Consider the following 23,456-nt stretch of genomic DNA (forward strand, 5'->3'; position numbering starts at 1 on the left):
CTCCCTAGAACCCAGAGGTTCTAGCCCAAAAGGAACCTGGTCACCCTCCCGTCATATATGTCATACATCCTAGACATGAAGGCGTCCATAATGAGTGGGGTGTATTCCTGCGGACCCGCAATGTCCACGACACCAAAAGGTGGAGCCAAGGCCTCACCGCCCATAGGCTGGGCCGGTCAACGTCGAGGAAACTCTGTCTTCTGGTCCAGGCCCGAGTCTGTAAGTGTGCAGGAGTGACCAGTCATGACCGATGTGGTGGGACCCATCAGGGCCGCAGCCAAAGCGGCCTGCACCGCAGCCTGCACCACAGGCACAGAGGCCACAGCGGCCGACACCTTTGCGAAGAGGTCAAACATCTTCAGGGGGAATGTTTCCCATTGCTCTGGGTTGGAGTATTGGGCGGACAAAGGTACCTGCACTGGTGGTTTAGGAGAGTCCCCGGAGCTGTGGTTTTTCTTTTTCAAAGAAGATTGTTGGAAGGTGAGATCTCACTTGTATGCGGACTGCGTCCGTCTGATGTCGGTCTCAGATCTGCACCAAATTTATCTGCATTGCTTGGGTGAGGACTATAACATGCAGGATTTCCGGTCCATGCACTTAAAGACCCTCCTTGAAAGGGGGAGTGAAGCTCTTCATATTCGTACACATGGTGAAGGGTGAGGCTGCGCGGAGATGCTCTCTGAAGAAAGGGTGCCTCTGTGCAAGTAAAAGCATAAGCAACAGCATCGGAAGGGGGTCACCCGATGACCTATGACAAAAAATGTGGTCTAGCTGGACATATAACAAGTTTCTTGCAGTCACACACTCTCTTGACCACCACAGAACTCCACTCACATGTCTGACCTTCATGGGTAGCTTACTGTAGCTCGGCCAGCCCACCCAACTTTCTTATCTTGGCCAAATGCACACACACATTATAACCCTGAACATTTTCCCATACCTTGTACTTCAGTCCCCCGAGGGCGTTCCCACAACAGGCGCGTTGAGGCCATACTAATGGGATAAAGGCGCTATATAAATGACAAACTAATACTACTGACTTTTGCCAGATCCATTTGGTCAGCAATGGCAGCCTCTCGGGCAGATAGGGAGGAAAAAACGTGGCTTCATGCGGTCTGAGTCTTTTGTAAGTGATGGTAAATGAAAATGGTGGAATGAGAACATCTATTATGAAGTGATGTCCCAGGTATTGCACCCCAGCCGCCATCTATGGACTTGCCCGGTTTCTGCCAGTTGCTACAATGGAGTATTCTTCCCTAGTGGAACTGTTTGAGTGGGCGGTGAATCAAAACCCCTTACCTGACTAGGTGGATGCCGGAAATCATCGGGCAGAGTTCACTTAACCACACTTGAGAGACTGGAAATAATGGACAGACATGGACTGATTATAAATGTACCCATTGTTCTAAAGGGGGCAGGAAAGGTTAACCGGATGTGTTGTGATAGGTTTAGGGTTGTACCACAATGATGTTATAAGGTCAGGTAAGGTAGAGGGCAGGTCGGATTGGCTTGGGTGGTTGGGATAAATGCGACACTGTCTGTTTTTGGCTTGCAAGTCCAATAAACAGGACCCGATTTGTCCATTCCTTCAAGCTAAGTCCCCTAGTTTTCTTCAATGCTGTCTTCAAAATACGATGTCGATGAGGGGAGTCTTGAGATTAGGCTGCCGTATTGTGGGCTGCAGGCCATGCCACTCCTTAACGTTCATTTCTTTTTAACCTCCCATTTTAATAGTCATTTTTGTTGTTTTCATTAATCAACTTTCACAGACAGCTCTTAGGGAGTCATGTATGAACTGTAATACACAGACAAGGAAATATTATCAAATCAAAGCCACCAAGATATGGGGCAGAAGACTGATACTGTGGCCAACACTGACCAGATACTGAACCGAGCAGAATGGAAGACCATTCCTGTTGCACATCGCCGCAAGTGGTCTCTATGGGCACGGACCCGCTTGTGCGGGGCTTTGATTCCTAACACCTCCAAGTTGGAAGCTTGTGATTCTCCCCGACCGGCTGGTAACGGTCTAGTTGTTGCACTCTCCCTTGACGTGCGGCCAACCGATCACGTGATCCTTTATCCGGAAACGAAGCGGCCAGTGCTTCGCGTCGCTTCTGCCTTTGACGCTCCGTGAGTTCGCTTCTGAATCCTCCTCTCTCTCCATGCTTTCATTTCCCTCTGTGCTTGCGATTCCGACTTACCCTGTGTTTAATTTCTCTCTTCAGATCCTTCCCTCAGCTTTCGCTAGTCTCGTTCTCAGTCAGCTTCGTGGATCAATCTCGAATTCCCGTTCTGGCCAGTCTCCCATCTGAGTAAGTTCCCATCCGCTAGGGTTCCCTTGTGTAGTTCTACCTGGTCCTTATCTCCTGTTATCCTTCCAGATTCTCCCGACGCCTTCCTACTCAGCCAGGTTCCAGATCCGAACTCTCGTCCTCTTCCCTCAGTCCTTTTCGGGTGAGAGGATTTCCATTGATCTCTCTTTCCTTTTCTTTCTTTGGGCTCTCCTCTAACCTGCTCCCCATTTCTTCCTTTCTCATAACTGCAGACAAGGTGTCTTGTGTGATTCCCGAGGATTCCTGCCGGAAACGTCCAACCTTCTACCATCAGCCTGAACTGCACGAGCGGGAGTTTGTCCAGGGTTTTCTTCCCATTGAGGGTTTCCCTGGGAGTCCTGCCCTCTCTCCTGGGTCACATTACCCTGGGCTGAGTGGCCAGGGCTGTCACTGGGAAATCTTCACATCTGCTTTGGTTCTCCCAGTTGGAGTCATCGATTGCCAAGGTGAGCCGTTTGTGGGTTCTTACTAAAGTTTGTGCTACAACAGCTTTAATTACTAAAATATACAGTGGATTAACAATTCCACTTGGTGTGCCTGCCATCATTGTAAAGTGATGCCAACATTTGCAAGAAAATGCCTGTTGCCTCCACCTGCACGATCTACATGTCTGAAGATAATCCTCAGCCACTATGTGTAAATCCTCAAACAGACTCCAGGCCAGTGTGGCTTCCATGTTTGGTTCTGAGCAGGTTGACGGTCGGTTAAGCATGATCTTCGTGGCAACGTTCGCCCACGCTTTCCAATCAATGAGTGACTATCATGTGTATCCTTTTATATAGATTAACCTACTGAAATTGCAGTACAATCATGAACTCAAACAAGCCTAAGTGTCACCTATATTTGTACTTTAGTTGTTCCCATATTATATATAGTATAATTGTCTTTTCAATAACAAAATCCCAACCAAAGAAATTTGACAAAATATTCTTTTATACATTTTCAACCAAATATTTATATGGCCTAATGTATGAATTGCATATTTCTTCTTTTATATATAATGTTGAACCATGTTCTTCTGCACTTTTATCATAGCATGTTTTTTAGCAGAGTATATATTTCACAACGATAAACAAAAAACACAAACTTTATATTTACATCTGACTCCAATAGTTTTTTTCAACAGATTTTACCGGTTTGCGCCCTACAGAGTATAAATGGTGGATTCACAGAAGACAGAATCCGTAGAGTGATATGTGGTAGGTGTTTCCTAGTGACAGGTCTATATGCTGAATTTTGTGACACCACCATGGCTTTAACATATGCATTTTTCAATTAATCATTGAGATTTTTTCAATTTATAATTGTCTCAATCAAAATATTTAATAAAGATATTAAAAATGTTTTTATATTTTGTGAACTGGTAGTTTTTTCAATCAATCTGAAAACCCCAAAATATTTTTGGTACTGACAAGTCACCGGAACTGTGTTGCGTTCTACAAAGATTGTATTTTATATAATACTCCAATATATAAAAAGTCATACAACATGACAAAGAAAAACAGCCACCATCGTATTTATGATCTTGTTTGTGATTGGCTACTAATTTGTTTACAAATGGTAATAATCACCATCGAGATTACATGGCGAGGATTCACATTTCATCAAACTGTACCTTTGACAAACTGTCCACAAGAGTCACTTTGTTTCGAGCATCAAAATACACTAATTTGGAAATTCGAAGATCATTTGTGTTTTGCAAAATGTGAAATATATAGTTGAAGTCATATAAAACTAAAGACAAAAAAGGTAATTAGGAGCTCCTGATGTTTGGATATCAAGTAGTTGTATTATCTCAGTATTTATATGTGGCATGTGCATGAATACTATGACATGAACTCTCAAATGTAATTGAAATCTTGTACCTGCAGTTCCACTGTCGATTGCACTGCAGACCATTGCTGGGTGTTTTTTTTCCAGTCTCACTGTATGACCAACCCTGCCTCGGGCTTGCCACCCTTTGGTACTCTGCAGAGCATAGAGGATGGCCTTCTCGTCTCAGAAAAAGTATAAGTAACAACGTTGGAGCTGAACTGGTGGGGGAGGGTTTTTTGGGAGCTATGCAACTGAAATCCTTCTCCTGCTGTGGTCTGAGGAGCACGTCAGAGGTCCAGGCGAGAGCAGAAATTGTACGCACTGTACTGTCTTTTCAAAAAACCTACTGAAAATCTACAGAGGGCTCAGTCTGGGTTTTTGGCTCCACGCATCCTTAAGGACCGCCAACAGGGAGGAAACAGGATTTCATTAAGCCGAGGAAGGACAAAGGAGGTACGGTGGCAGGAAGATGTGGGGTTGGGGGGTAGTCTAACACTTTTTCCTACAACGGCTGGCACGTTTACGGTCTATCCTTGAGGAGCAAACTTATTGACAGCCCAACCTTGTTTTGTGATGAATCAATGGCTGGTCTACAATGTGCTCTTGTGGCAAACCCACAACCCCCTTTGTTTTTACATGGTTTAATACATTCCAACCAGTAAGGACAAGTTGAAAAAATGCTAATCCGGATAAAACTGATGACCTCCATAATGCCTCACAAGGGAATGTTGGGGATTTGTCACAGAACTACAAGACTATCTAATCTGTCCTTGACAAAGGGACTTTTAGGGAAGAAATGAAATCTTCTGTATTGTTTTTAACAAATTAAAACAAATTTACCTCTGGGGACCTCATGTTCAATTGAGCCGTAACTTCAATGGAAGATGTAAACGCCTTGCGCATAAGGCTTTCACGCCTTCCATTGATGCCAAAACTAATTTTCAGTCATTTGTATGTCAGAACGCAAATTGTGTTTTCTGCCACCTTCCTTCTTCTCCACCATACAAATGCTCCAGCATTTGCACCAACATGAATTTTCATGCAGATGCAAATGCTGGCGATGAACAAGTTACTTTCTTACCTGGTAACGTTCTTTCGATGGGATGGTCCGAGGACGTATTACATATCTATGACAGGTAATGTCCACAGCTGTGCTGCTTCGGAATATCTTTGGCGTCTGCGTCCTGCGTCGATGCGCCATCCCCGAGGACCTCCTCCTCCGACGGCCGACGTCACCCGATGTGATACGTAGGACGCACGACGCCCATAGCCTCAGTTATAGTTTTTTCCCAGAACGTGTGCCACCAGTTTTCTGCCAGTCAGACACACAAGGCCTTGCTGAACGCAAGCTGCAATCGCAAAAGAAATTCTGCAGCGGGGAAGGCAGGAAGGGAGCGATATGGAATACGTCGTCGGACCATCTCATCGAAAGAACGTTACCAGGTAAAAAAGTAACTTGTTCTTCGAGGGGATTGGGTCCTCCGACGTATTCCATATCTATGACAGACTCCCAAAGTAGTACCAAGCAAGGAGGTGGGAAAGAATTTAGAATACAAATTTAGCATGCACAATCAAATTGCAGAATAGAGAACAGCCTTGCCAAAGGCCAGATCTTGCCCTCTGATGGAATCGAGGGAATAGTGACGTACAAAAGTATGTACTGAAGCCCAGGTGGCTGCATCACAGATGTGACGAATAGGAACTCACCTCTGCAGGGCAGTAGACGCAGCCACTCCTCTGGTAGAATGGGCCCACAAGCCAGCCGGAGGGTCCTTACCCGCCAATCAGTAACACTCGGAGATAGCTAAAATAATCCAACGAGACAAAGTCTGTTTCGTCACAGCTTGTCCCAAACGCTTTCCAACGTAACCAATGAAAAGTTGATTGTCCACTCTGACGCGGGACATGCGCGAGATATAAAAGCTCAACGCTCTCCTAGGATCAAGCCTATGGAGCCTCTCCTCTTCCGTACCAGGATGTGGAGGAGGATAGAACGCCGGAAGGAAGAACAACCTTCTGGCTCAAATGAAATTCCGACACCACCTTCGGAAGAAAAGAAGGACGTACTCTAAGGACAACCCTGTCCTTATGAAACACAGTGAAGGGTGGCTTAACTGAAAGTGCCTGTAACTCACTCACTCTGCGAGCGGAAGTAACCGCAACTTAAAACACAGTTTTCAGAGTTAACAGCCTCAAAGGGCAAGAATGTAAAGGCTCGAACGGAGCACCCATAAGAAACTTAAGAACAAGGTTCAAATCCCAACCTGGCACCAAAAAAGGTGACGGAGGGAACACATTAGTGAGCCCTTTCAAAAACTGCGAAATTAAAGGAATCTTAAAATATGAACACTCTTCAGACGAGCGCTTAAATATGGACAGTGCCGCCAGGTAACCTTTAATGGTCCCCACTTGCAAGCCCCTGTGGGCCAAAGAAAGCAAAAAAGACAAAACCATGGGAATGTCGCATTCAAAAGGATCCACATTCTGAACTCTGCACCAGTCGCAGAACTTGCTCCAACGGCAACGGTACAGAGTCTTTGTTGCCGGCCGCCTGGCCGAGAGCAACACCTCCATCACGCCTTCAGGGAGGTCCCAATCCTTATACCTCAACCTTTCAGAAGCCAAGCGTGAAGATTGAGGGATCTGACCTCTGGATGGAGAACCTGACCCCCCCCCTCCCGTGAGAGCAGATCTTCTCGGTAGGGAAGACGACGTGGAGAGCAGATGGACAAGTCTAGAAGGTCCGGGTACCACGTCCTCCGGGCCCACGCCGGAGCAATGAGATCATCGGGGAACCGAACCTCCGCAACACTTGCGGGATGACGGGGACTGGAGGAAATGCGTACAGCAGTGGGAATGACCACTCCACCATGAATGCGTCTCCTAAGGCTCCTTTTGGAGGAAATTCTGACACTGGAGGCGAAGAGATCCACTTGAGGGGTACCCCAAAGGGCGAAGATCTCCAGGAGAATCTCCTGAGCCAGCTCCCACTCGTGAGAGATCGTGCTCTGCCTGCTCAGAGCGTCCGCCGTCTCGTTGTCGTCTCCGGCCAGGAACTGCCGAGATCGAAACTTCCTGCTGGATGGCCCAGAACTCGAGCTGCATCGCCTCCCTGCACAGCGGAAGTGACCCTGCCCCCCCCCCCCCCTGTTTTGTTGAGGTAGTGCATGGCCACCGTGTTGTCCGTCAGAATCAGGACACTCTTCCCGCGCACAGTCGGCAGAAAAGCCTTCAGGGCAAGCCTGACGGCCCTCAGCTCCAACAGATTGATATGGAGTCTGGACTCCGACGGAGACCAACGACCGCTGACTGTAAGCTCGTTGGCATGAGCTCACCATCCCATGAGGGATGCGTCCGTCACGATCGTCACCTCCGGCCAGGGCAGCCAAAATGGGGCACCCTTCATCAGATTGCCCTCGACGGCCCACCACAGAAGGTCCCGGGCTGCCGAGGGCGGCACCTGAACAGGGTCCGACAGCCTGCCGGAGGACTGAGACCACTGGAGCTTGAGTGCCCACTGCAAAGATCTCATCCGCAGACGAGCCTCTGGCACCAGAAGAATGCAGGATGCCATGAGGCCGAGCAGTCTCAAGAACTCGGATGCTGGGAGAGTCTGGGCAAACTGAAACTTGTGCACCATCTGCTGAATGTGAAGAGCCTTCACCTGAGGAGGAAAACACTGCCCCAGGGACGTGTCGACCACTGCTCCGATGTACTGGAGCCGCTGCGGTGGTGTCAAATGGGACTTCTTTAAATTGAGGGAGAAGCCCAGCCTGTGAAGGGAGTGGCAGGTGATGGACAGATGATCCAGGACTTGCTCGGGAGAGCTCCCCCTGATCAACCAATCGTCCAGGTAGGGGTAGACGTGAATCCCCTCCTTTCCTGAGATGCGCTGCCACCACCACCATGAGCTTGGTGAAAATCCTCGGGGCGGAGGTCAATCCGAACGGCAGGACCTGAAACTGAAATTGCGAGTCGCCAACCGCGAACCTCAAGTACTTCTTGTGCTTGGGATGGATCGGCACATGGAAGTAAGCATCCTTGAGGTCGAGATACACCAACCAGTCCTGAAGTTGAAGGGCCTGGAGGACTTGAGAAAGAGTCACCATCTTGAACTTGTCCTTCCTGAGGAGTTTGTTCAAACCGCGCAAGTCCATGATGGGTCTCAATCCCCCGTCTTTCTTTGAAATCAAAAAATAAGGGGAATACCATCCCTTGTTCCTCTCCGCTACAGGCACCAGTTCTATGGCGCCTTTCTCCAGCAGGGCTTGAATTTCCTGCGCAAGGAGCGGATCCGGACTCTTCAAAGAGAGGTTCCCTGGTGGATTGTCATAAGGCCTCTGCCAAAAAGGAAGACAGTAGCCGTGGGTTATGATCTCCAGAACCCACACATCCGAAGTAATGGCTTGCCACTCTACAAGATGCTGCGCCAGCCTTCCCCCAACCGGCGAACCATGGGACCTGGCCTCATGACTGAGTGGTAGCGGCTGTGGCGTTGCCTGAGGGCAAAGAGGCAACTGCCCGAGCGGCCTTGGCACCTTGAGTACCTTTGTTTCCACCTCTGGCACTCTTACGATGGCCTCTTTGACTGCTAGCTCCTCTCGCTTTACTGAAGGATGAGTAATAGCGAAAGGAACCTCCCCTCCATTGCTGTCCCCTAGGACGAAAAGGCGGAGGTTGGCGAACTGCAGCGCCCAACGACTTTGCTACAGCTTTGGAGGTCTGCAACCTCTCAAGGCTCTCGTCAGCCTTGCTGCCATAAAGGTGTTCACCGTCAAAGGGCATGTTGAGGAGGCGGGACTGCACATCAGGAGTGAACCCAGACTTCCTCAACCACGCAAACCTGCGCATTACGGTGCTCGCCGCCATGGACCGGCTGACACAATCCGCCAAGTCCAAACCCGACTGAACGGCCTCACACATGGCATCCTTGCCATCCTGAACCATAGCAAGGAAACAATCCCGTTCATCCCCTTCGGGAATATGATCAGCCGCTAGTGCAACACAGTTCCACAGAGTGTGTGTGAAACGAGACAAGGCACTTATGGAGTTGGCCGCCTGAAGCGCCATACCCCCAGAAGAAAACACTTTCTTCGCCCAGCTGTCAAAACATTTGTCGTCCCTATCCGGAGGGATGGTAGGATAATACGCCTGCTTAGCCGGGGCCGTAGCCACCTGCACCACCAAACTCTCCGGGGTGGGGTGCCTAGACAACTAGCAGGGGTCGCTACTGGCTGGACGGTATTTTCGCGACAAAGACTTGCCCACTGCCGGGAGACTCTCCGGAGCAGTCCAAGCCGCTGCCACCCTTCTCTGCAAAGCCATATGAAAAGGTAAAACCGGGTCAGTGGGTGGACCGAGATCAAGGATGTCTGTGAGATCATCCTGAACGAACTCCCCTGGGGGAGCTGACCAACCCAAGTACTCGGTAACCCGAGACATAAGGCACCAATATGACGAATCGGCATGAGTGCCAGGCTCCGGCCGACAAAACTCCACCTCCGGAGAGGTGTCCAGTCCACTGGCATCATGCAGTGACTGCCTCAGGTCATCAAACTGACTATGGCCCGAGATAAGGTCATCCGGAACCGTAACCCGAACCAGGCCACCATCAGAGCCTTCATCACCCTCTGAAATGTACTTCAGGCGGGGAGAGGAAGACCTCTGCGGACCAAAGCAGTGCCTGACCTTAGCCATAGCCTTTTTAGGGGCAAACCCCGTGCCACGGGGCCCCTCCGACACCACCGCCTCGAAAGGCATCGAGGGCGCGAGTGTCATGATCTCTGCTTCCAAAAGGTCAGGGTTTTCCCAACTCCCTTGGAAGCAGATCCATAACCCAGGTTCCGAGTGCCAACCAGTCCCAATTGGGACCTTTTGGACCCAGTCCTGGCGCCAGTGGCACCAGGCTCATAAATATGCCCAGTCCCAGTGCTGGAAGCGCCAGGCTCATAATGCTTGGGTGGACTTACCTTCAGCAGACCATGCTGCTTACTTGCCTGCCAGTTGAGCCTCTGATCCTCTTCTGTTTGGAACTACTTTTCCTGTTGGGTGGGGCTGGAGCCACTCCCTAGATTCAGAACACTGGAACTCTTCTGGAAGGCAGGAACTCTTTTCTTACCAGGAACTCTTTTCTTACTTAGGCGTGGCTGTGGAAGGAGACACCTAAGCACTACAGGAGGCTATTTAAACCACACCCGGTGGATGAATCTTGCTTTGCGTTATTCTGAAACCTCTGCAGCAGAACGCTCATCGTGTCTTCTGCATCCGGTCCTGGGCCTAAGGAAAAAGGCTTACCATCCTGAATCCAGTCTTCAGCAACACCTATAAAGACAAGAATGAACAGGTTAGCATTCCGGCATCTGAAAGGCAAAGGCTTACCATCCTGAATCCAGTCTTCAGCAACACCTATAAAGACAAGAAATAACAGGTTAGCATTCCGGCATCTGAAAGGCAAAGGCTTACCATCCTGAATCCAGTCTTCAGCAACACCTATAAAGACAAGAAAGAACAGGTTAGCATTCCGGCATCTGAAAGGCAAAGGCTTACCTACTCTTCGTACGCTCCGGAGACCTTCGGCGCTGCATCCCGCATCTGAAAGACAAAACAAGGTGCGTTTAAAGACATTGGGGAACTTTAATACTCACGTGCCATTACTCCTTTCCACATCTAATCCAGTGGGTATTCCGGCACCCTGCAGCCGCTCCGAACTCGTACCTGCAAAATAAAAAGACAGTTAGAGCGCATAGTGAAGCAGGCAACAAGAGCTTACTTACGTGCTTCCAGGCGCTTCTATTCATCACACGGGCTCCATCTTCAACTCACTTCAGCCCGTCATCCGCCATCGCCGGAACCCTGCAAAACAAGAGACATCATTACTAAAGACTTTAAAGACATTTGAATGACTCGAAACTTACCGTTCGTGCAGTAAACGACGGACAGCAGTCCTCTGAAGTCAAGAGGCCTGCGCTACCTATCCAGTGAAGAAACTGGTTACAGCACCCTGCCCCGAGGCAGATGGAGAGCTCGGCATTCACTTACCTAAGACATCTTACTCTACACGTCAGGCATACAGTGCACAGAGGTCCAGCCCAAAGAGCCAACCGGGTGCTACACATCACCTTTGAAGATACGGTAGTCGCCCAGTCAAGACCGGCGCCTCTGCGAGAATCAGGTGAGCGTTACACCGAGTGAGTCGGCATCGACAAAAAAGGCGTCAAGGGCGCCGAGCGAGTCAGCGCCGGCATCAGCTGCAACGCCTCCAGCATCTGCGGCGTCGACACAGTCCTCGAAGCCGGAGCTCCGAGCGTGTCTCTTGACAACCTGGGTGCTGGCGGCGTCGACGACCCCCTCGAAGACGGAACCTCGAGAGAAATCATCGACGACCTTGGCGCCACAGGCGTCGACGTCTTCTTCAAAGACGGCACAGGATCACGTGGTCTTGAGCGCGTCGAGGACCAGGACCTGGAACGGGCATGGCGAGAATGGCTACCCTTGTCCCGCGAGCCGTGCCGACCACCCGAGCCTGAAGGCGTATGGGCGGTGTCTCTCGACCGGTGCCGACCGACCCCACTCGGAGGCGCAGACGGACCGGTGCCTTGCGATTCCAGAATCGCTAGCATCTGCTTCCCGAAGGAAGCCCATTCCTCCGGTGTCGCTTGCATGGAAGGATAAGCGACCCGCCGACGGGCGGAGTCCTCAGAAGAGGACAGGGAAGGCGACCTATGCTGGCGCTTCCTGGAATGCCTAGAAGAGGCGGAGGAGTGTCGAGACCGACTCCTGGAAGGAGACCCACCAGACTTCCGACGACGATGCAGAGAGTCACCCCTCGAGTCATCGGTCGAAAGCCCCGCAGACCTCGATCTCCGGGGCTTAGACACCCAACCTACCGACAGTTTCTTCTTGCGTTCTCGCAAGGCCTTCGCAGTGAGCGACTGGCAGTCGACACAGTCGTCCGTATCGTGGACCTCCCCGAGGCACCAGAGGCAGGCGTTGTGCGAGTCCGTGACCGACATCTTGGACCCACAGTCCCCGTAGTTCTTGAAGCCCGGACGCGGGGTCGGAGATGAAAGACATCGCCACAAACAGGTCTTCACACCAACCGAACAGGTTCAACGAACCGAGAAAGAAAACAGCAACTCCAACGAGTCGAGGCGTACCGAGATTCACGAAGCGAACACGTTCGCGGAAAAAACGGAACTGAGGCTATGGGCGTCGTGCGTCATACTTATCACATCGGGTGACGTCAGCCGTCGGAGGAGGTCCTCGGGGACGGCGCATCGACATCGACGCAGGACGCAGACGCCAAAGATTTTCCGAAGCAGCACAGCTGTGGACATAACCTGTCATAGATATGGAATACGTCGAAGGACCCAATCTCCTCGAATCCTATGCATGGCAAGCAGCGTTTACAATTACAAATAAAGGTTGTCCGGCATGCTTTCATGTTGGACATCGTTCATTTTTCAGTGTGAACACTGCTTACCATGCCGTTTTCACAAATGGAAATTAAATTCTGACATGCTCACAATCAAAAGTAAACACTGACTAGCATGCCAGGGAGTGTTCACTCAACTTTGCCCCTTACATTTGACCAAAATTTGGCAGCAGGTTATGCTTATGTTACAGTGTAAACATAAGCTGGTCCCCACCATCAAATTACTTGGCACTCAAAAATAAGCCCCTTTATGTACAGTCGATGACACCTTGAGAGACAAAGAACAAGGTATCTTTATTTATACAATACTTAACTCTAAAAAATGAGCAGCCTATTTTAAATAAAGAGTTGCACACTAGCACTATAGAACCTCAGGCGAGTCGTCAAGCTGAGGCTTTGTCTGCCAGGCAGTGGCTTGACCCTGTTAAGGTCCCAGTAACTGTTCACCATAATAGTGATGAAAAATCTACCTGTATCCCACATTCCATCAAAGGATACGGGTTTGTCAAATTCGTTTTATGCAGGTGGTAATACACTGGATTTACCACCTCAGCCTTACCCCTGGTTTGGGTGATAATTGGTGTAAACACCCCTTGTGTTGAGTATGATGAATCCACAATTTCATTAATTAATATATCATCTCAATGGATCAATACTTGCATAATGGGGCCAAACATCAATCCTAAAGCCATTAAAATAGCGAGGAGAGTGGAATGGGTGCTGTGATGGATCAGAGATATTCATCCCTTATCACCCCCTTCGAGGCTAGGGAGGTGAGCCAACTCAGCAAGACCCTCCACTAAGGGTCTGTGCAAGTGGGACCCCAAGGGGAGTGACTCGCCTCTAGGGGATAAAGACTTCCATTCCAACAAGGAACTTCCTATGCAAACATGATCTGCTTATATGGGACTGCCTTCCACGACCAGTCCTGTGCTTTCCTTCCAATTGCCTTCAGGTAACCATGGATAGAACACAAGACCTGAAGAGAAACGAAATGCCCTTTTGAATGTAAACCAGTAGGTAAGAGGACCACCAGCTGGCGCAGAAGGCAATGGCTGCCTGAAGCTCGGCTCTTCACCTTGAGGTGACAGTTGAGATGAATTAGAGCAAAACAGGAAAGAAAATCGACGTGAAATACCTTTATTGAGAAGGGGATACCAGAGCAAGAAAGACATTGGCACAAAAATAAGCAAAACGAGCTGAAAGCTGAGTTCTCGGAACTAGCCCATCCCCCACCAGCGAGGACCCGTAAAATGGCAGGCGCATGATACGGGGCGCCAAACCTGCTGCGACCCAGAGAACTAAGTAAGCAATCTGCTAGAGGACATCCCGCTCCAGCAGCGATACCCATGATACAGCCCTGGGATTGTAACAGGGGCCGTTTAAAGTGCTACTAAGCGGCCAGAGACATCCAATCCGGGACATCAGAACCGCGGCACAGGAGAAGCTAGGCTGCCCGTAAAGGGTGAAACAGCAGCTGCCTACTGGGCGGGGACGCGGCACCCACTTGAGCGCGCTGCAAAGTCAGAGTCCTGAGAGGGACCCAGCGAGGCTCGGGCAGGGGGTGGCGACCCCCACCACGGGGATCCATCAGGGAGGCCCGCGGCTGGAGAGAGTGACAAGGCGTTAGCCCAGCAGGAGGAAACAGGAGCAATGGCCGGCATTGAGCCTCCACAAGGGCGGTGAGTGCACAAAGTGGCTCCCTGACAGCCGCCTCCCAGCCAAGACGTAGAGGGGATACACTGACGCCGGAACCGGTTATACTAAGCCCCACTGATCGCAGGGGAGCATTCACAGAACTATAGTGGGTCTACCAGACAAAAACACCGCAGAGAAGTCCCCGGATGGGAAAAGGGCTGTGTCCTGGATAGTACGCCACCAATGGCCCAATGCCTCGTAGAGGAACACCAGGCGTCTATCCCAGCAGCTCCTGCGGAGAAACCAGAACATCCGACCTGCGCTCCTCTCCGAGATACCGCACCTTCATCTCGGCGGGCGCCTTCGTGCCCACGCACCCCGGGGGGAAAAAGCAGATGGACAGGGGGCCCACTGCAGCGGAGTGCGGACCAGGACCGCGGTGCCCCCCCACACCAAACACAACAGACTGGCCCAGTTCAAGACCCCCAGCTGTGTGATACAGAGGATCCGGAGTCCTGCGTGTCTGGAGCAGAGAGCCACGCAGGCGTGGATGAGACTGTAGTGGCGCAGTACCCGGGTCGGATGTAGTGAGGAGCCTGCCCCGGCTCTGGTCACACCGGCGCTACTCCAGCCGACACGCAGCAACTAAACTTAATTCTTCCTCTGGGTCTACCAACGTGCCATGGAGACACCAACGGCAGCTGCCCGCCTGCGGCATTGTGGTCGGCACCACTACAAATACCATCGAACTTCGGTGTGTCACAGAGGACGAGCGCCAACGGCTCAGCCTGGACCCAGCTGGAACCCGAAAGTCAGCAAGGAGCACAGCATGCCACGGCCCTGGGGCCGCAAACCGCCCGCCTCAATTCAGGTGCGGCTGACACGCCCGCTTCCCGCTAAATCCACCATCCCTCTTAGATAACCGGACTCGTGGACCGGGCCGCAGATGTATCCCGAGCGCATTACGTAGTAGGGCTCCCCTGGCAAGCAGAGAAACCTACACAAAACAGTAGGTCTCTGCCCCCCCCCCACAGTGCTGAGTGCCGCAGACCGGCAAATCCTGTGGTCCTGCCAGTTCCCTTACAAAGCTGATGCTCTGTGTCACGTGCAACAAGGCCACAACAGTGAATTGAGGTACCCGGCCCACATCTGCCCAGCAAGAGTATCGATGTAATGGCAAACATCTCAGTGCCTACACAGCGCCCAGTAGGGGAAACGCCAGACTTACAGATAGGCTCCTCACCCCCCGCCCCCCTTTTTTTTGCTCCTCCTATCCACCGGGACCCACTCCTCGGCCTCTCTGAACTCCGCAACGAGGAGGCTCTAGTGTACTGAGAGTATTGTACTGACTGTAACAGAGAGTCAAATACCAAAGGTTCCCTAAAAGATACTTTGCATCCTCTGGCCAGAAGAGGGGAGGGGTGGCAGTCCTGCTCAGTCAATCAGCGGTACTGGCAAAGGTCACGATCAAACGGGACCCCGAGGACAGGTTCCTAATGATTAAAGGCCTGCTGGTTGAGCTCCCAATAAGCATTATAGCAATCTATGGCCAAAACGAAGCCCAGGAGTGCTTCCTACGTAGGATCCTCCCAGTCATATTGTCCTTTGACGAAGGAAAACTACTAATCTGAGGGGACTTCAACCTCACCCCGTACCCAACCATCGACAAGACCTTGCCGCCCACTGGAACAGACTTCACAAAGGCACTGGGGTTCGCGGAATTCCTAAGAAAGACAGAGACAATCGACGCCTGGAGGCTGGCGAACGACAAGACTCGTGACTACACTTTCTTCTCGCATGTCCACAGGGGTCTCTCCAGGATAGACCTACTCATCTCAAGCTCGCTGTTCCCAAGCATTGTGAACATCCACATTGGCCTGAGAGTGATCTCCAATCACGCCCCAGTCATAGCGCAGCTCCAGACGGAAGGCCTACCAACACTGCAACACAGAGCCTGAAAGCTGCAGGACTATCTCCTCACGGACATTGCAGACAGCCAGGAGCTTTCAGAAGCCCTCACTACTTCACAGAGAACATGGGAAAAGGGCCTACAGAGGCTATGGTGTGGGATGCCATGAAGCCAGTGATCCGAGGGGTCGCTGTGAACTGTTCAGCAGCACACAGGCACCAGCACCAGCTAAAATCAGAAGAAGAGGAAATGGGGGTTGTACAGAAAGAGGCAATCCACAAACGATGCCAATCAACAAGGTCATGGAATGAGCTACGCAAAGCTAAAGTAACCCTGGAAATGCACCTGGCAGACCGCACAGCCCGAGTGTTGACATACATGAAGCAGTACTATCACCTGAACAGCAACAAAGCCAACCGCCTACTTGAACATAAGCTCAAGAAAATACACACCAGGAACAACATTGCAGTCCTACGGACCAAGGCGGGACCCCACACTGCTCTAAGGCTGAAAAGATGACCATCATGACCAAGCACCATAGGAAGGTAATGTCGGGGAACCCTACGGAAGCTGCAGCACACGCACACCTACCTGAGCACGACCCCAAGGCCACCCCACCACCCACAGATGGACACCCTGGAAGACCCGATATCCTCGGAGGAGGTGTCTGAAGTGATCCGCTTCATGTAAAACACGGCTCCTGGACCAGAGGGGCTGCCCGCGCCATTTTACAAGAAATACAACCACATCCTAGCCCCCCACCTAGCTTCACTTTTCAACTCCTTCCTCGAAACTGGCTCCACCACCCCCTCTATGGAGGAATTGGTCACAGTTTTGATTCCAAAACCAGGAGCCAACCCGGAACTCCGAGTCATTCCGCCCAATTGCTCTACTGACTGTAGACTCCAAAATCTTCTCGACGTTACTGGCATGCAGGCTCGGACCAAACGGGTTTCATTCCCAGGCGCAACACCTCGGACAACATCAGGCGCACCTTAAACATCATTGAGCCAATAGAACTGGAGAAGAAATAGTGGTGGCCTCGCTCGACGCACACAAGGCTTTTGACATGCTGGACTGGGGCTACGTGAGGGAGACACTGTCACTACGGAATTGGCCCGAAATTCTTGAAATGGACGATGGCTAACTATCAGCACCCCACAACAACCCTGAGGATCAACGGCGCCAAATCCCCAAGAATTGAAATCACTAGAGGCACACGACAAGGCTGCCCCTTGTCGCCTCTTGTCTTTGCCCTGTCAATGGAGCCCTGCGCCTGCAGAATCTGGCAGAACCCGGCAATCCTGGGCCTCAAATTCAAGAACGATACCTACTGCTGACACTTACACAGCCAAGCACATCCCTCACTGCGCTATGGGAGGAGCTAAGCAGCTTCAAGTCAGCATCAGGGTTCTCAATCAACCTCACAAAGTCCACAGCACTGGGCATCAACATTACAAGAGCAACGCTGGACTCTATAGCGGCCAGTGTCATGATCCATCGATCACGCCCCTTTTGGTCCTCCTGGTCCCTGGCACGTCAGGGGTTACTCGCTGTAGTACACCCAACATGGGCATATTCACAAAACGCGGTCTATCAACCTTTACGTCCATGCAGCACGTTCCATAAATTAACCATGCCCCTGCGGCTCCGCGCGTCTCAACGCTATCGTTAGCTGAGGCTAGACGTGCGTCGCAGTCTTGCTCCTGGAACTGAGTTGCTGCTCGAATTCCCGGAACCACTCCTTCTCCTTCCCTTTCCCTTTCCATTGTACCTGTATCATCTGCGTTCCCCACAGACCGCCCCCCTGTGCGGCCTTCCTTCCTGGTCTTCCTGGAGTTTCCTTGATCCCGGACGAATAAGCTGAACGAATCCTGGAATCCGACGACGGCCGAGCAGGCTTATACAAGACCCGAACAGCACGGAAGAAAACCCCGGAAAAGGATCCCGCAAGGCAGCAAAAACAGGTGAGAAAAAAGGAAACCTGTGACAGCCAGCCTCCCAATCCCATGGGCCAGATCCCACTTAAATTACCTAGGCGTCCGCCTACCGAAGCTAGCAGAACGCACCTACGAACTAAACCTCCCGCCCCTGATGAAGGACCTACAGTCGGATAGGGCCCGCTGTAAAGAACAGGAAATATCCTGGCTAGGAAGAATTGCAGCACTCAAGATGAACTTGGTTCCTAGACTGCTCTACCACTGCCAAGCCCTCCCAGTAGCAATACCCAAACGAGTCAAACAGAAACTGCAAGCAAATATGCTAAAATGTGTTTGGGGGGGGGCAAGAAGCCTCGAGTAACTGGGAAAGTCTTACTTAGGAGCCCCGGGTCCGGAGGTCTAGGAGTCCCTGAGGTTGAAAGGTACTGCCTAGCCGCCCAGCTCTCGGCAGCATTCATGTGGCAACCTGGCATCAACAAGCTGTGCTGGCTAAAGCTGGAGGAGGACTGGAGCCAATACCCATTGGGATCCCTCCCACACACCACATGGCCCAAAAATCACCCAAACGCTGGGCCCCTCTCGACCACCAGGAACACAGTAAGCAGCTAGAAACAGGCGGATCTGGGAGAACCCGGACTTCACCCTAGGCCAAGGGCAGAACGTTTTTTCTAAGTGGAAGGCGGGCAGCCTGCAGCGCGTAGCGGACTTCTAGGAAGGAGGCTCTCTACTCACCTTCGAGGATTGCAGGAGAAAATTCCAGGTACAGGAAACCGGGGGTTTGACTACACCCAGCTCCGTCATTGGCTGTCACATGACTCAATGAGAATATATGGGCACAGAGAACTGACAGCACTGGAGCTCATGCTAATGACAACCCCACCCAGGGAGAAGATTTCCACTCTGTACAAGCTGCTGGAGAGGGCAGACCCCCGACTCTAAGGAGCACCACATGACACGGAGGGAGAGAGACCTAGGCCGAGAACTAGACAGGACCAGTTGGGAGCGCATCTGGAGAAGAACCCACAAGACATCTAAATGCGTAACGAACAAAGAGGGAGCCATTAAGGTCTGTTACAGGTGGTACATGACACCAGAAATCCTTCACAAATGGAACCCCGCTATCCCGCCACACTGTTGGAGGGGCTGCACGGACACAGGAACGTTGTTCCACCTCCTCTGGGAATGCCTGAAGGCAGAGAAGTTCTGGAGGGAGGTCCTGGAGCAAATCTGACAGATCACAGGCCTATCAATACCATGGGACCCCGGGATTGTCCTACTGGGAGACAGTTCCAGATGACCAGCAACCTGGCGGACCTCTGCACACACCTAATGACCGCAGCCAAGATTTCAATTGCCAAGCTGCGGAAACTTCAGGAAGGCCCAGCAATCCCCATGTGGTGGGTCAAATGCTGGGACATCGCCGCAGCGGAGAAAATTACCTCCATCCGCCTGGGCAACCAAAACTATTTCTACAGCACATGGGGCCCATTCCTGGACTTTGTGAAAAGATTCCCGGGAGTGGCCAGACAACCTCCACTGCTCCGATGGCCAACTAAAATGGACTAACATCCTAGCGGTGCCCTGGACCGGCGCATATGGCTGCCTACCCCACCGCAACCACAGCACCCATACCCTGTAACCTCGATCAGAGACTGACGCGACCCCTCACCCGGACCATCCCGGAACTCACCCCCTATTCTTTTCCCCCCTTTCACTTTGTCTTTTTGTTCTTTTTACCTCAGTTGAGGCCTGGTTTCTTTTTCTTGTTTACTATGTTTCACTCAAAAGCATATCACAAAAATAATGAAGTCTCTATTGTTTATAAATGCCAATAAAAAGTTACATTGAAAAAAACAGTAGGTAAAAGGGACAAACCGATCGTGTGAAAAGAGAGCGAGGCGTATGCAGGGGAAGCCCTCAGACATAGGTACTTCTTTGAGGGGCGCAGCACATTGAGGGGCGCAGCACATGGAGTGGCGGAGCCTGCAAGAGAGAGAACTCCAGATGAGGAAGCCAAAGGCCCGGCGTAACGAACAGTGGGGAAGCAGCTGTGAGGAGTGTGTTCCCAGAAACAGTCCAGCTTGGTGGCATGACCACAAGAAAGCTGTGGTGGGCCTGTGGTACGATCAACAACACCGAAACCAGAAGTACGAGGAGGAACGGGACCTCCCGTCGCAAACCTAAGCCAAACGAACATGAATAACGAGATGCCGAGAGCGACTCCACAGAAGAGGCGAGAAAGCCGAGAGAGGACCAACGAAGCAGGCAAGTCCAGACACCAATTCCGGTGAATCCACCCATGTCAAGTGAAGGTACCAGGGTGGATTAGAAAAGGATGAGGCAATAGGGACTATGTGAACTGTGTGAAAGAAACTGCAATACTGATTTTGGGACATTGAGAAAGCACAAACATGTGTTTTGGGAGACGCCAAGAGTGTTGTCAAGCATAATTATTAATGAGCACCATTCTTCCTTCATAAGAGACTTTGAGAAACTCTTTGAATTAAGCTGAGTGGTGCCCCTTACAGAAATCTAAAACTCCAAGGGGAAACCTGGGGAGAGACCCCAGGAGTTATCAAACCATTGAAAAAGGTATAGAACGCCCTAGCAAAGAGAGTAAAACCGTCTGAAGCACTCAAATTGAAAGGAAGATTTAAAGATCAACGCTAAAAGGAATGTAAGCAGGATGTTCACAGGTCTCACAAGCACATGGAGACCAAAACCAAGCCTGTATCATGAGCTACAGAAGCTCATTAGAGAGAAGAAAACCTGGATAAACATCCTGTACTGCCATTTTCTCTTTTATTGGAGCTAACAGAACTTTGTACGATTGGAAAACCCCTGAGACAAAGCCCAAGAAATTCAGCTAAAGGGAACATGGCAGATGTTGAAGATTCCGGCAGTGTTTAGTTACTAGTTTTAGTGGTAGGTCCAGATAAGTGTAGGATTTTGGACAGAGGACATGTTCTTATGACGACGGACGAACACCCTTAGTTTGCTTAGGTAGGAAATATCCCCGCAGCAACAGGGCGAGTTAGGTATTTTTCTTATTATTTGAATAAAAAACTTGAAAATGTCTACCGTGCGTCTGAGTCCTCCTCCTGGTCCGCTACAGTGCGCACTTAACAAAAACGATCACCTATGTTTTTAGGTCATCACTTTTCCATGCCTGCTATTCTGAACTACGTATTTGGTTCCGAATTGAGGCTGGAGGCCGCAAACGTTATTAACATTTGTACCACTCTCCTACTGTTATCACCCCTGCCAAATAGTGCTACCCGGGTAAATTCCAAATACAATAATGGTTCTTTGCTTTGATTTCACATAATTCCACTTTGGTTGATAATGTGTCACTTGGGACTTAAGGCAAAGTCACAGGTTGCGGTACCTGTTTAACAGTGAAAGCTAGACCGAAGTTCAGTATGAATCCTGAGCAGACAAGCTGTATTATTGACTAACAGTTTCTATATCATTTTACCTCTTGAAAAGGTGGATTGACTACGTCAGCAGGTGGGCTTATTTTCCATCCCCCATAATTCACTACCGAATATTATGGGCCATGTTACTTCTCCAAATGATATCCATGTTGATCTCGTAAATGCAATGGCTGATAATGCACTGATAATGGGTCTGCAGTGAAACAGTCTATTCAAGCATCGTTAGCAATACACTGCCGGGAAGCGAGTGGGCAAGAAGCAAGGAGTGGTGGGTGGCCCAAATGTTGGGGTTCCATGTACGCTAAAGACTGAGGAATTGGGCAAGTCATAGCAGATGCCATATCTGCCCCACATGCAGGTGTGCTTTACTCAAACTGGGCAGGCAAGAGACACAGACAAGAGCAGCACACATTATGGTGGGATTGGGGCAGGGACTACAACCCCCAGCAGCCTCCACAAAGCTCAAACGAAGCCAAGGGTCGGCACGGGCCACGCCCGCTCCAATGCGCATGCACACGCAACAAAAACCTGTTCGTTCCCGAGCTTCTCTCCCGAGCAGACGCACATCAGAGGTTCTCCCGAGGCAAACTCAGTAGCGGGGCCGCACACTACCCGATTATCACCCAGGCGCGCTGCCTGCAAGACCACTTGATTCCTGTTACAATTTGTCGGTACTAACTGCATGGGCACTCATTCTTGAATGCATAGAAAACCCCTTTCTGAAATCTTTGGGCTCTTCATATTAACCCGCAGCCATGCTCTTTGGGCTAAACCATCTACCCGACACATCGGGTTCTTCCTATTAACTCACAGCATTACTTGTTGGGCTAACGCACCCCATGATCGTATTGCTGTTAGATTAACCCTTATGCTCGCAGTTCCTACTTGTATGTTTCCATTGAATGACAAACGCCAGTACATCGCTTGTAGACCACAGGGACTACACAGAGCTAGTCACGCATCGCGCAGACCTGAACTGATATATAAAACACACCAAAGCTAAGTGCATTCTTTCTACTACGATACTCTAGTGTTCTTTGTTATAAGTTATGAAGGAATTTGCTGGCAAACATTGGCTGTGCAATGACTTAGTATAAATGACCAAGAGAACCAGCAGTCACCCAATGAGATCATGGGATACTCATTCGACCTAACATTGAGACAGCACCAAATTGGCGTACCGTCTTGATTACTGCAGGTCGCCAGTCCCAGTTATTACAATCTAGAAGTCTTTCTAGGATCCAACCAGAGAGCACCAGATGGTCGGGCAGGCTCATAATTCAAGTGCAGTCCTCCGGACTACATGTCCCAACATGCCCTGGGCAGAACCATTTTTTTTTAGCAGCGGCACTCACATGTGCATTCATTGCAAATACAATCACCGTTAGCCCTATTTAGGTATACAGGGTTTTGTCCGCTCTAGTGCAGTGTTGTAGCATCACTACAACTCACTGTACACATTGGGATAATGTGTGACACACGCTACATCGGCCACTTTAGTGAACTACAACTCCCACCACATCTGAGGAAAACTTGTAGTCCTTCATCCACACGTGACTATTATTGGCCACTGTGAACATATACGGGCACCAAGATGGCGGACGCTAATGCGGTCACCCCATAGATAACTACAATTTCCATCATTCCTGTGGAAACCTGTAGTCCTTCGCCCACACGTGACCATGAATGGCCACTGTTCACATATATGAGCACCAAGATGACGGGCGTTAGCGCAGCCACTCCACAGGCAGACCGTTTTTGAGAGAGAACACCTCACGCTTGGAGGTAAAAAACCATGACACCCTTCAGGAAACACTCGTATGAATTGGGGCATTTATGGCCATAGCATTAAACAATTGCTTAATCACTCGAACCACTCGAACAGCACCTAATTATGTAAACAGATCTTGCAACGAGCGCAGCGTGCACAAAATGCAACGTTTTAGC

The 23,456-nt window shown here is 50.5% G+C and overlaps 1 protein-coding gene and 1 long non-coding RNA gene across 9 annotated transcripts in view; one reads left to right on the plus strand and one right to left on the minus strand.

Moving 5' to 3' along the window:
- WRAP73 (WD repeat containing, antisense to TP73) overlaps positions 1-23,456 on the minus strand; it is a 1,098,908-nt gene that overhangs the window by 59,251 nt on the left and 1,016,201 nt on the right. The window lies entirely within an intron of this gene.
- LOC138472189 (uncharacterized) overlaps positions 22,821-23,456 on the plus strand; it is a 156,639-nt gene continuing 156,003 nt past the window's right edge. For 4 of the 5 annotated variants that reach the window (XR_011268566.1, XR_011268570.1, XR_011268568.1 and 1 more), the window contains exon 1: positions 22,821-23,294. This is a non-coding gene — a long non-coding RNA (uncharacterized lncRNA). The remainder of the gene's footprint in view (positions 23,295-23,456) is intronic. The other variant, XR_011268567.1, reaches the window with a different exon arrangement.

This window comes from Ambystoma mexicanum, chromosome 8, assembly GCF_040938575.1.
Source record: "Ambystoma mexicanum isolate Mex_15411 chromosome 8, UKY_AmexF1_1, whole genome shotgun sequence".
Lineage (NCBI taxonomy): Eukaryota > Metazoa > Chordata > Amphibia > Caudata > Ambystomatidae > Ambystoma > Ambystoma mexicanum.